Below are 10,586 nucleotides of genomic sequence, written 5' to 3' on the forward strand. Positions count from 1 at the left end.
GAACTCAATGTACATCACATTGTCTCAAGTACATCACATTGTCTCACTTGGTGGGGCCAAACTTCAAGCTGGCGAGCATACAGTAATATTAAGCCTTATTTCTCCTCATGCTAGATCCTCATTAAAGGCCTTAATGTATTAACTACATGTTAAATTCTTTCATATAACTGCCAGCTGAATTACAACATTTTTGCTCAGTGAGCTTTCTTGGAGGCTTCCTACTTACTAAGCAAGTGTGCAGCATCTTTTCTAAGAGGACAATGCATGATTAAAATTTTTAAAGCTTAGTATAAAATGCAGTAATAAAACTCATAGTAACTAATGAATGCATATGAACACTGTTCTCTAAGGGATATTTTTCTCTGTGTGTGGGAAGCAAGATAAAGAGGACAGATTATACTAATAAAAGCTATTTAAAGAGTCAAGAGAGTAAAGGGTGAAAAATATACCTCATTATCGAACCAGGAAAAAGCTTTCCATCATCACAGTAATTTTCAACAATGAGAAATCTTGAGTTTTACTGATATTAAAAAAGAATACTTTATAAAAATGCCTCCAATAGAAAGTAGCGAGACTAGCAAGACTTTTTTTCCCTTTATTTTTCTCTCTAAAGGTGGGAGGGAAGTCTGCTGAGAAAAACAGTGATGACAAATGGTATTTACTGCTCTCTCATGGATCCACGCTGCTGCGCTTGAGCACAAGCAGCCTGTACAGCTCCCGCTGCGCCAGCCGGAGGGACTCTGCCATGAGTCCAACAAGACCTTGAGTGAGTCCAAACACTTTGATAACCTCCTTTAAGTGCAGAAATGCGACCTTGTGTAGAGCAGTGTTCTCCTGCAGCAGTACCTGTGGCTGCTTTACCTGAGCTCTTTGTCAATTTTCATCAGGGGGTGCAAGCAAATAAACAAAGGCTAAGCAAAAAATTTCCAACCTTTATTTCAGCGCCCACACAGTTGCTGGATGTATGATGTGAACGATTGAGTGCTCCAGTGGGGCAATAGGTTCCTTTCAGGTGGGAAAGGGAACTAACTCATTTCTTTACTCCAATACATCTTCAAATAGGATTGGGACGAAAACTGCTATGAAGCTATTATATAAAAACACTGGAAAATATCTGTTTTAATATTAAAGGCTCCTTGATTAGGTTTTATCAGGGTTTGTTCTTTCCAACTTTTTCAAGACTCTTCTTTTAAAATCTAAAGCAATATTCAGATAAATAGAGATCAGTTTATATTGAAGGAAGAATTTATAAATCTCCTTAGTTTGGTTTAAAGTCATCAGATAGCTTGGATATTCTTCCTTATGATATATTATACATTAGTAGACACCTATTCTAAGTGTCACTTTCGTACTGGCAATTAAACTGGGTTCCTTAACTGATCTCACAATAGCAATTTTGCATCCTTCTGGTGTGAATTAATCTAAGCAGTACTAAAATAAAACTGTACAGTATGAATCACAATGAGTTCTAATTCTCATAGAACTATTTAAAGCTACAAACACCTGAAAAAAAGTAAATGTGTCACTAAAGTAGAGCTCACCTCATTTTGTTTTTTCATTTTGTATTTTCTTTTTAAAACTGAGATTGAAAAAAGATTACGGACTGTACTCTGCAGTTATGGTGATGGAAAGCTGCTCTTGATCTCCAGATATACAATAAAGAAGCTCTTTCCAAACCTATTGCAATGGAGCTGACAGAGAATCATCCAACTCTTTATTGCCTCATTTTTGAACAGACACCTGTAGTTAATATTTCTATCCCCAAGAGACAGAATTATGCCTTTGAATGTGACAGTGAGCACTCAGTAACATTTAGGATTGAGGTTTTCTTCTTTAGAAAGCTCATTTTATTTTATTTTTTCTCAGTTTATCACTGAAGCATCCTGAAGGCTTTCTCATTTCAGCCTGAAAGGCATTAGGGATGACCATGCTGAACCTTGGCAGCAGAGCGTGAGGCTCCTCAGAGCCACAAAGCGCCCTCCAACTATCTATTGCTGAAACCCTCAGCCCTATGAAGAAACCACTGAGAAACAGCTCAGATGGCTCCGTGGAGAGGATGTATGTTAAGCACCTGAGAAAGCTAAATCAGGGGAAAATAAAGTAGTCACACCTCCTGCAGGCTCCCTCCTGGTCACAACAGACATTTTTTGCAAGTTGTGCAGTGATGTTCACTCTCTGGCTAGGGAAGCCTAGGCTGGAAGGAGGAGGGGAGAGCCTTCTCTGATTCCCTGCACTTCCTCCTGCTTTGCCCTCGTGAACAGCCTCTGCCCGCACCGTGTTTGTGCAATGGCCAGGAAACGCTGGACCTGACCGTTCTGGTGTTTATTAGCCAGGCGTGGACCAGATGACCTCCAAGCTCCTTTCAGCCCAAATTTTCCTGTGAAGGTGAGTGACTGTCTTAAGCGAAGAGTAACGTAATGTTAGAAATGCAAATAAGTTTTCTGAGGACATCACATCAAAACTAAGGATCTGAATGAGTCCATCCTCCTGGGCATGCGGGGCACTTCCTATTACCATTACTTGGGGAATTCCCTGTTCCCAGTGCAAGTGACAGCCTGTGCTGGGAGCTTTGCTTTAATTTGGGGAGGATGTCTGTTCCAGTGCTGTGCAGAGCTATGGGCAGCTCAGTGCTGGGGACATGGGCTGAGAGTTACAAAGCAAGAGGAGCAGGGCACGGGGAGGGACGCAGCGCTGGGTGCATCACTCTGGGTGGGAATGGGGAGGCAGCTATGGGGAGAGGGAGTGCAGGAGTGAGCAGGGGGGCTCCCACTGCTAGACTTGGCCTGCCGGGGTGCTGAGGCTGGCGACAGCCCTCCTTCCCTGCCCCTTCCAGCAAATCCATCCCACTGCCTTCTCTATACACTATGGTCTGTGGTCAAAGCAGTATATTTTATTCTAAAGAACAATATTGATTTACATCCTTTGAGCACTATGTGATAAACTTGTTGGCCACATGTCACATTACGGCACTGTCATATACCGGTTAATGTACAAAAAGCAAAACAAATAAAAAATTCAGCTATCTGATCTCTCAGGTGGGAGCATACAGTATTAAGAGAGCTTTGAAATGCATCACTGTACTTGGCAAAAGCCTGAAAGTAATATTTTTCTCCTTCAGACATCCAAAACCATAAAATAATGACTACTTTTTTTTCCAGCTGATGCAATAAATCTCAGCAGCGCTGGAGTGAATGCTCCATAAAGCACACCAAAACACGACTTCGAGATTTTTGCAACTGCTGAATGACTGTGACAGCTGTTTCTCTATTTTATTGCATTCAAACTAAGCAGATATGAAGAGAAATTGTGATACATAACTAAATACGCACCTAGCAATGGTATGCATTATTGGTAGCATTCATTCACTGTTGTCAAACCTATTGCTATTCTCTTACAGACACTTGTGTAGTCATGCTCTGAAACATGATTAGGACTGAATCTTTCCATGTGTTTTGTCTCCTAATTTCCATTCAACAGTCAGTCAGCATTCAAGAAAAGTGGTTCTTTTCCTAATCAACAGGTATGTGAACTCTGTCTTGTCTCAGAGAGACCTTATTGGATATGTTTCATCTGTACAATGTCCCCTTTACCAGTAATGCAGATTTTGCAGTCTGTACTTCAGTCTCTGTCATTTCCTCAGTTTTAGTAACAAAGGAGAACCAAAAGGAGGTTGTTGGGAAAGGAACTGCACATCTTGTACCTATACAGAGAGTGTTTGTACAGCAGAAAGTGAAAAGAGAAGGGATCAGGAAACAAAGACCACATTTACAAAGGTGTTTGATTTGTGGGATTTTAATAAGTGTCTAGCTGCCTAACTCCTATCGATAGAGTGGGAATTTCCCAGGCACTTTTAAAAGCGCCTAGGGCACCTTATCTCTCCCCTTGGACGTTTATCTCTATCTTTATTTATTGAGGTAAATATCTTTGAGAATCTGGCTCCACCTCTCATTTTCAAATGATTGAAGACCAGATGGTTATGCAAATTGTCCTGCTGAGAATCGCACACTTTGGCGTTGCCTAATGTTGAGACCCTTTCCCTTCTTGTGTGCCAAGTGCCAGGATCGCAGGTGGGCAGCTGTCTAGAACAGGAAAACTGAAAAACAGGAAAATAAGTGGAAAGGCACATATAAATGCCTGACTTGATGCAGGTCCTGAAATGGCCAGAAATGAGTGTCTCCCTCTATGCAGGATCCAGGGGCAGATCCCAGTCCATGCTGCTTTCTGACTTGAGTCAATCAATTTGGGTCAGTGCATTTTGTAATATTAGGAGTTGCCCAAAATTTAATTAATTTGAATAAAGACAAAAAACAGTAGAGTTTCCATAAATGCTGCAGTATGAGAAGATATCAAGATGTGAACCATCCCTGGTTTCAGTTTTGCAAACCAGAAACCTGTCTGGCATTTTGCGCAATCAAAACCACACCCTTTTCCATTCAGCTCTGATTTATTAACTAGAATGCTCTCACATCATTCCCTCTTTCCACAGTTGCTGGTACTGTCTACAGTTTCAGATAACATGAAAGAAGACTTGCTGTGCCAAAGGCGGCAGTGATTACAATCTTCATTTTTTAACAGTTATCATTTTCACATTTCTGCTTTCTGTGTTTTCCAGTTCTGAAATGAATCATGCATATAAAAAATAAAGACCTTCATATTAAATTCATGTCAGAACATTAAGAAAAAACATCCGCCACACCCTGTGATTAATTCATTAATCCATCCTTCAAAACAAGTAATCTAATTAGCTTGCAAACAAGAACATGACGTACACGTGGCTATTCGAATAGTGTTGACATACTGAATAGTTCAGATTCCTGCGATACCCAGCCTTTCACTTGCTGCTTCCAGTTCCAGTAAGACCCAAGACCAGAAGGCTTTTACTCTCGAAGGTTACTTGATGTATAATATGGAACGAGCTCGCAGTCAAAGGCTGATGCAAAGAACAGAACTCTTTGAAGGAAGTTGAAATTTGAAGTGTCTCTGACAGCCCTAAGCACAGTTGACTAAAAACTATGCAGATTTTAAAAGACCTGAGAGATGTCATTTGGTCTCTTCATGAGCACTAAAACTCAATCAAAAGTTCAATATCTCATGCTGTATATATGTATATACATGAAAAAGAAGGAGAACTGAGGGAAGCAGACTGCCTGGTGACACTGTGTCAAGAAGCCACAAAGCAGTGTAAAGTAAGGGTGATAGTTTGGGGGGGAGGGGAGGTGGGACTGAAGCTTAATTTCATATACGCCTATCATCCAACTGAAAAGAAATCCAGAAAAAATACCCAATAAAAACATTACCATTCTATTCATAATGATACAATTAGCTTTAAATATTTTAGAAAGATCAACTAGGATAAACAGGCTGGGTTTAATCTGTTACTGTGATATATTTTTGTCCTTAGGTGTTTTTTTTTTTTCCTTTTTTATGTCAGACTCTGCTGTCATGTCACAAAATCTCAGAAACAGGGCTGAGATGAGCGTTTGGTAACCATCAAGGTCTCTGTAATTGCACCCACATTCTCAGTCCTTTCAGTTAATTGAGGTGCTGCTGCACTGAATTAATCCTAGTCACCATCCAGCAGAGAGTACTTTATTTTCTGGTATTGACTTCTTGGCTTTTTGCTAACATTTTTTGGCACAGACTGTGATATAACTGGAATTTTTTTTTTTCAAAGTTCAACCCAAAAGAGAATTTAGTTGCTAGCTATGTTGTTCATTACCTTCTTTATTTTGGAAATCTGTACGGAACACAATCAGTTTCTGGAATTAAATCATCCCATTAACTGCTGAAAAAAGAGGAAAGATAGAAACGCTACAGCAAAGACAAGGAAGCTGAATGATCTATCAGATTTACCCATGTCTGACAAGATGTCTTCTGTCACACCTAATACTTGGTTAGTGGCTGGGATGGGTGGAGATTAGCGTGGGAAAATATATATACACCTTATGTGTTGTGTAATAATAGTTCTTGCATTGGTTCCCTGCACAAGAGCTGAATCAGAAAGCTCTTATGGGGTGGCCTTGTAGCAGATTATGGGAAAGGCCAGAGATTTGGGTTCATGTGGATCCAGTCATGCTAATAAAACAGCAGGGAGGTTCATGAGTACATTGGTGGTTGAGAATGACCAACACAAGAGTAAATAACAAACTGATGGAATTTGCCCTATAGCAGCTGCCCAGTAAGGAACTTCCTGAACTTCCAAAAACACAGTCTGGAAGGAATCAGAGCACTCAGTATGTGTGAAATGCAGGCCTGGTAAGCAGTGCTGCTTGTCAAAAACCAAAATTCCTGTCCTTTGGGTAACCTGAAGTTCCAAATACTTTCTTCCACTGCTGGGCTGGAACAACAAGAACAAAAAAAAAGTAGAAATACCAGGTTTTTAATGAAAGACTAGTTTTCTAAGATGGAATCGCACTTCAAATGTATCATTTTTACTAAAAGAACAGTAATCAAGTCCAACCAAAAATGTATTGAATGTAAGGAAGCAATATGCTTTGTTCTTTTCTCTCCTATGAAGGGCAGGGAGAAGTATGTTCTCACTAAACAGTTAGTCTCACTCACACTGATATTTCTCAGCAGAAAGGTTGTTCCTTTTGTAATGGTGTGAAAAAGCCTTGTCAGAGATTTCATGTACACCCCGTTTGTATATACTTCTCATATCAATGAGAAATATTGGAAGCCTAGCAGATGAAAATTCAGTATGATCATTTGACTGAGGATACCATGAAGAAATACAAGCAAAAACCAGTGTTAGATCATTTGAAGATCTATAAGGAATAGGAGTCCTTTCAGGGTGCTTATATATCCACCATTAATGCAGTTATTAGGGATGTTTAATCTACAGATGAGTTCCCTTCATCTGGGGCATTGGGGCTGAGGTTGAGTGGATAAATGAACATACAGAAAGTGTTTCAGTTTCTGCAGGCACACAAATTCCTGCAGAGCCAGCTCATCTGTCTCTGCATTGTGCCTCCATGGCTTTCAGCCTGGAGTCAGCAGTTACCGGTCCAGTCTCAGCCTTGCATGAAAGCACCAAGGCTGCTGCTGGGCTGAACTGACTTTGAAAACATAGTATAGCTGCATTTGCTTGACATTGCACATGAGCTAAGAAACAGGAAAACTGGAGACATCTCCACACCCAGCACATGGCTAAGCCTTAAGGTGATGTGTTGTTCGTTCTACTTAGGCTCCCCAGTGAGTTAGGGAGGTCCTCCCACGATCATTTTGCAGAGCAGGAAAGATGAGCCATCTCCTGCACGACAGTTAGACATGTAGCTTTCACAAAGTTAATGAAAATTATTTACAAGTTAGATCGTAGAAGAGCTAACTGATTTGCCTAAAACAGCACAGAAAGGCTGTGATAGAAGACAAACTTCACTTTGGGTACTTCTGGTACTTAATGCCAAGAAAACCAGCCTCTCAAATAAGTTATTGGTTTTAGCACTAATACAGTCAGGTCCAGCCAGATCACAGCACAAGCAAGGCAAAGTTCGTCTGTCTGCAGAAAGCAAGATGGACATACTCTTAGTTTATTTGGCCAAGTGTTTTCTATTTCCAGGTTCTATGTTAATGCAATTTAATTTTATATTTAGTCTTCTTACATACTTTTTTCTGCTCTACATTGACTATTTAGATTCTCTTCCTTTAAACATGTAGGTTTGGAGCCTGGTATAATGGAAAGAGCAGATACTGCAGCAATATTTGACATAAGCAGACACAGGTGGGAGGCTCCTCACATATCGTTGACCTATTCCCGTACCTCAAAAATGTTTCAAAAAATAAAATCCAACCAATTTTTACAAGCTGCAGAAACAGCCATGCAATTTTTCCAGTTCCTCGTTTTGCACAAGACTATCCTTTTTTTACTTAGATTAAAAACTTACTTGATGTTTTGCAAAAGACCTGATCCCGAAAGGTTTGCCATCTAAAAGACAGATGTATAGAACACAGACTATACTGAGAAATGTATAAGTACAGTGAGCTCACTTAAATTCCTTTTTCTAATCATAAAAGTGGACCCAGAAAACTAAATGTGGGTAACAGGCTATTCCTGTAAAGTCATAATCTTAGGCGCAAGCATTTATTTTTTCGAACTAAGCGTTATTAATATACTGAAGCGTGAAAGAAGCTATTGTCTCCCACTTTGTTTACTACATAAAATACTGGCTAGTTAGAGGTATTTGGAAGAAACAGGCCGTTCCTTCACTTCCCAAGTCACATTTTCCCCCGAAGTTGAAATAGAAAAATTGGTTTATAGAGTGTTTGCAGTTTGCTTTTATTATGCAATTCTGGTTTTATAGCCCGCTATTTTATGATGTTCTGTGAAACTAACCCAGAAGCATCCCACCATGTTCTTCTTATTATCCAGAAGTCTAACCCTGCAGCCTTTTTCCAGGCAATACTTCTACTGAAATTCTACTGAAATTCTTGGGAATTTCAGTTGAGTAAGGACTAACTTCATACCATAGGATTTGGCTTTAAAACCTTCTTAGCTAATTTGACTTTTCCATTTGCTTCAGCAGTTTCAATTTCAGGCATGCCCTACCGCAACCAAATATGATGACATCATCTTTCAGAAAAATCATACCAGCTTTGCTCTATTAGTTTGCTTCCCTTAACTTCTTGCTTTGCACTGTTGTACACCATGTTACTCAGCTCATACTTTACTGGCTTTTACTATTGATAGACACTACTTAACAACTCTTACCACACGTTTGGTAAAAAATGAAAACCAGTTATCAAAGCTAATCCAACCAGGAAATGTTCTTAAAAAAATAGCAACCAGGAAAAATGCTAAAATAACTCTTTCGGTATTGTAACAAGGTTTTCTTTCCAAGTTCAAAAAGTCCTTTGAATTGTCCTGAGGGCTGCCCCCCCCCTTTTTTTTTTATTGTAATGACTCAAAAAGATGTCATGTACTGTCTCCAAAATACAACTTTTCTTTCTGTAAAATCATTCATTAATGTTTTTGAGAAACCATTTTTATGGCTCAGAAGGGGAATAAATTCACTTTTAGAAACAGACCTCCATCAGATTTCCCAGGTCCTGCTGTCACAATGCCATGAAGCTCAGCCCTTGTGGTACCATTTTCGTTCCACTGGGGTTTGGCAGCAGACTGGGCTGAGGAAGTGATCACCTTATGTGTTATTAGAAACAAGGTTTGGATCATGCTGGGCTGGATTTGGACCGGCCAGTCACATGGCACTGCGGGACAACCACACAATCTGAATTTCCACTATGGAGCAGACCTTACCCTGTCCCTGATATAATTCCTCCTTTTATTCCATTCTGGTTCCAGTGCCACACAGAGCTGACATATTCCACAATGAAATGAGATACCATTTCACTGATTACTGGAAAACAGAAAGGGAAATTATGCTCAATAAGCTTGACCGAGAAGTTTCTAAAAATACAAATTGAACCCAATTGGAAAATCATTAAAAAAGCAGATTTATCTCATTGCTCATTACAATCAGAGATGACTCTTGATAAATGCTGAACTACTGCAAAGCACAAATTCCCTCATCTTCCAGGAAAGCCAGTTTTCTGTGAGACCAAGCCTGCACATTATAATACAGCAAGTACCTCAGAAGTATTTAGCTGTCCAGTTCCCCGTGATAAACACACAGCTTCTTGTGTTGTGCCTCCCTACCAGCGTGCAGGGACTTGGAAACCTTCCAGAAGTGCTGTGCTGGGCTGTTTCCTTCTTCTTCCGAGCAGGAACTCGGTGACACATCCTGCTTCCCAAAACAGCGTGGTGAGCACTGGCCCCAGCTGCTGCAGTGTCCCCCCTGTCCCGATCCTGCTTTGCGCTCTCCAAAATCTGATGAGAAGACACCTTCCCTACACGCTCTGCAGGCTCCCCCCTTGCACACAGGTGTGTGTGCCATGCAACTGAAGCCCACATTTGGTGGGTCCTGAGGCACAGCAGCTTGAAAAGGGGCTTCAAAAAGACAAGACTCAAATTATACCAAGGCAGAATTTTTTTCCTCCTCTCCTTCCAGCCTGTTAGAAATACCAGGGAGTTTATCTTCAGAGCTCCCAGAGCCTTTGAGGTTATTTTTGTACAGACAAATGAAATCCCTCTTTTCATGTGAGGGATATTTGGCTCATATGCAGGTAATCTGAACAAATTAATATTTCATGTCCATGAAAATTTATGATAAGCCTTGATCATGACCTGTTAATGCCATATATTGGGTGACTAATTTTGCCTATCATTTAGCAAGGTAGAGCACTGTTAGGCTGTAATGAATGCACCCAGCAAGGCTTAGTTGCTTAACAATCACGGTGAAGTGTTCGTGACATTTCACATTGACCGCTATCATGTTATTGCTGTGAAAAGATCCTTACCTGCTACAATTTGGCCTTGGTTGGCTGGATGGGTCAGCTGAAGACCTGTACCATATCCTTAGTGAAACAGTAGTACTGATCTATCTTTCAGCAAATTTTCTGAGTTCATTGCTGTCTTTTGCACAGGAGCTGCTTTCCTGCTGACAAGGAAATTAGTGACTCAGTGGCTTAATAATGCAAGGAACTGTTTAATAAGGCATTTTGATCTCTTCTGAATTGAATGGCTTAAATAT

The sequence above is a fragment of the Nipponia nippon genome, unplaced genomic scaffold (genome assembly GCF_047370975.1).
Source record: "Nipponia nippon isolate SJK-2023a ecotype South Korea unplaced genomic scaffold, ASM4737097v1 scaffold_1, whole genome shotgun sequence".
Lineage (NCBI taxonomy): Eukaryota > Metazoa > Chordata > Aves > Pelecaniformes > Threskiornithidae > Nipponia > Nipponia nippon.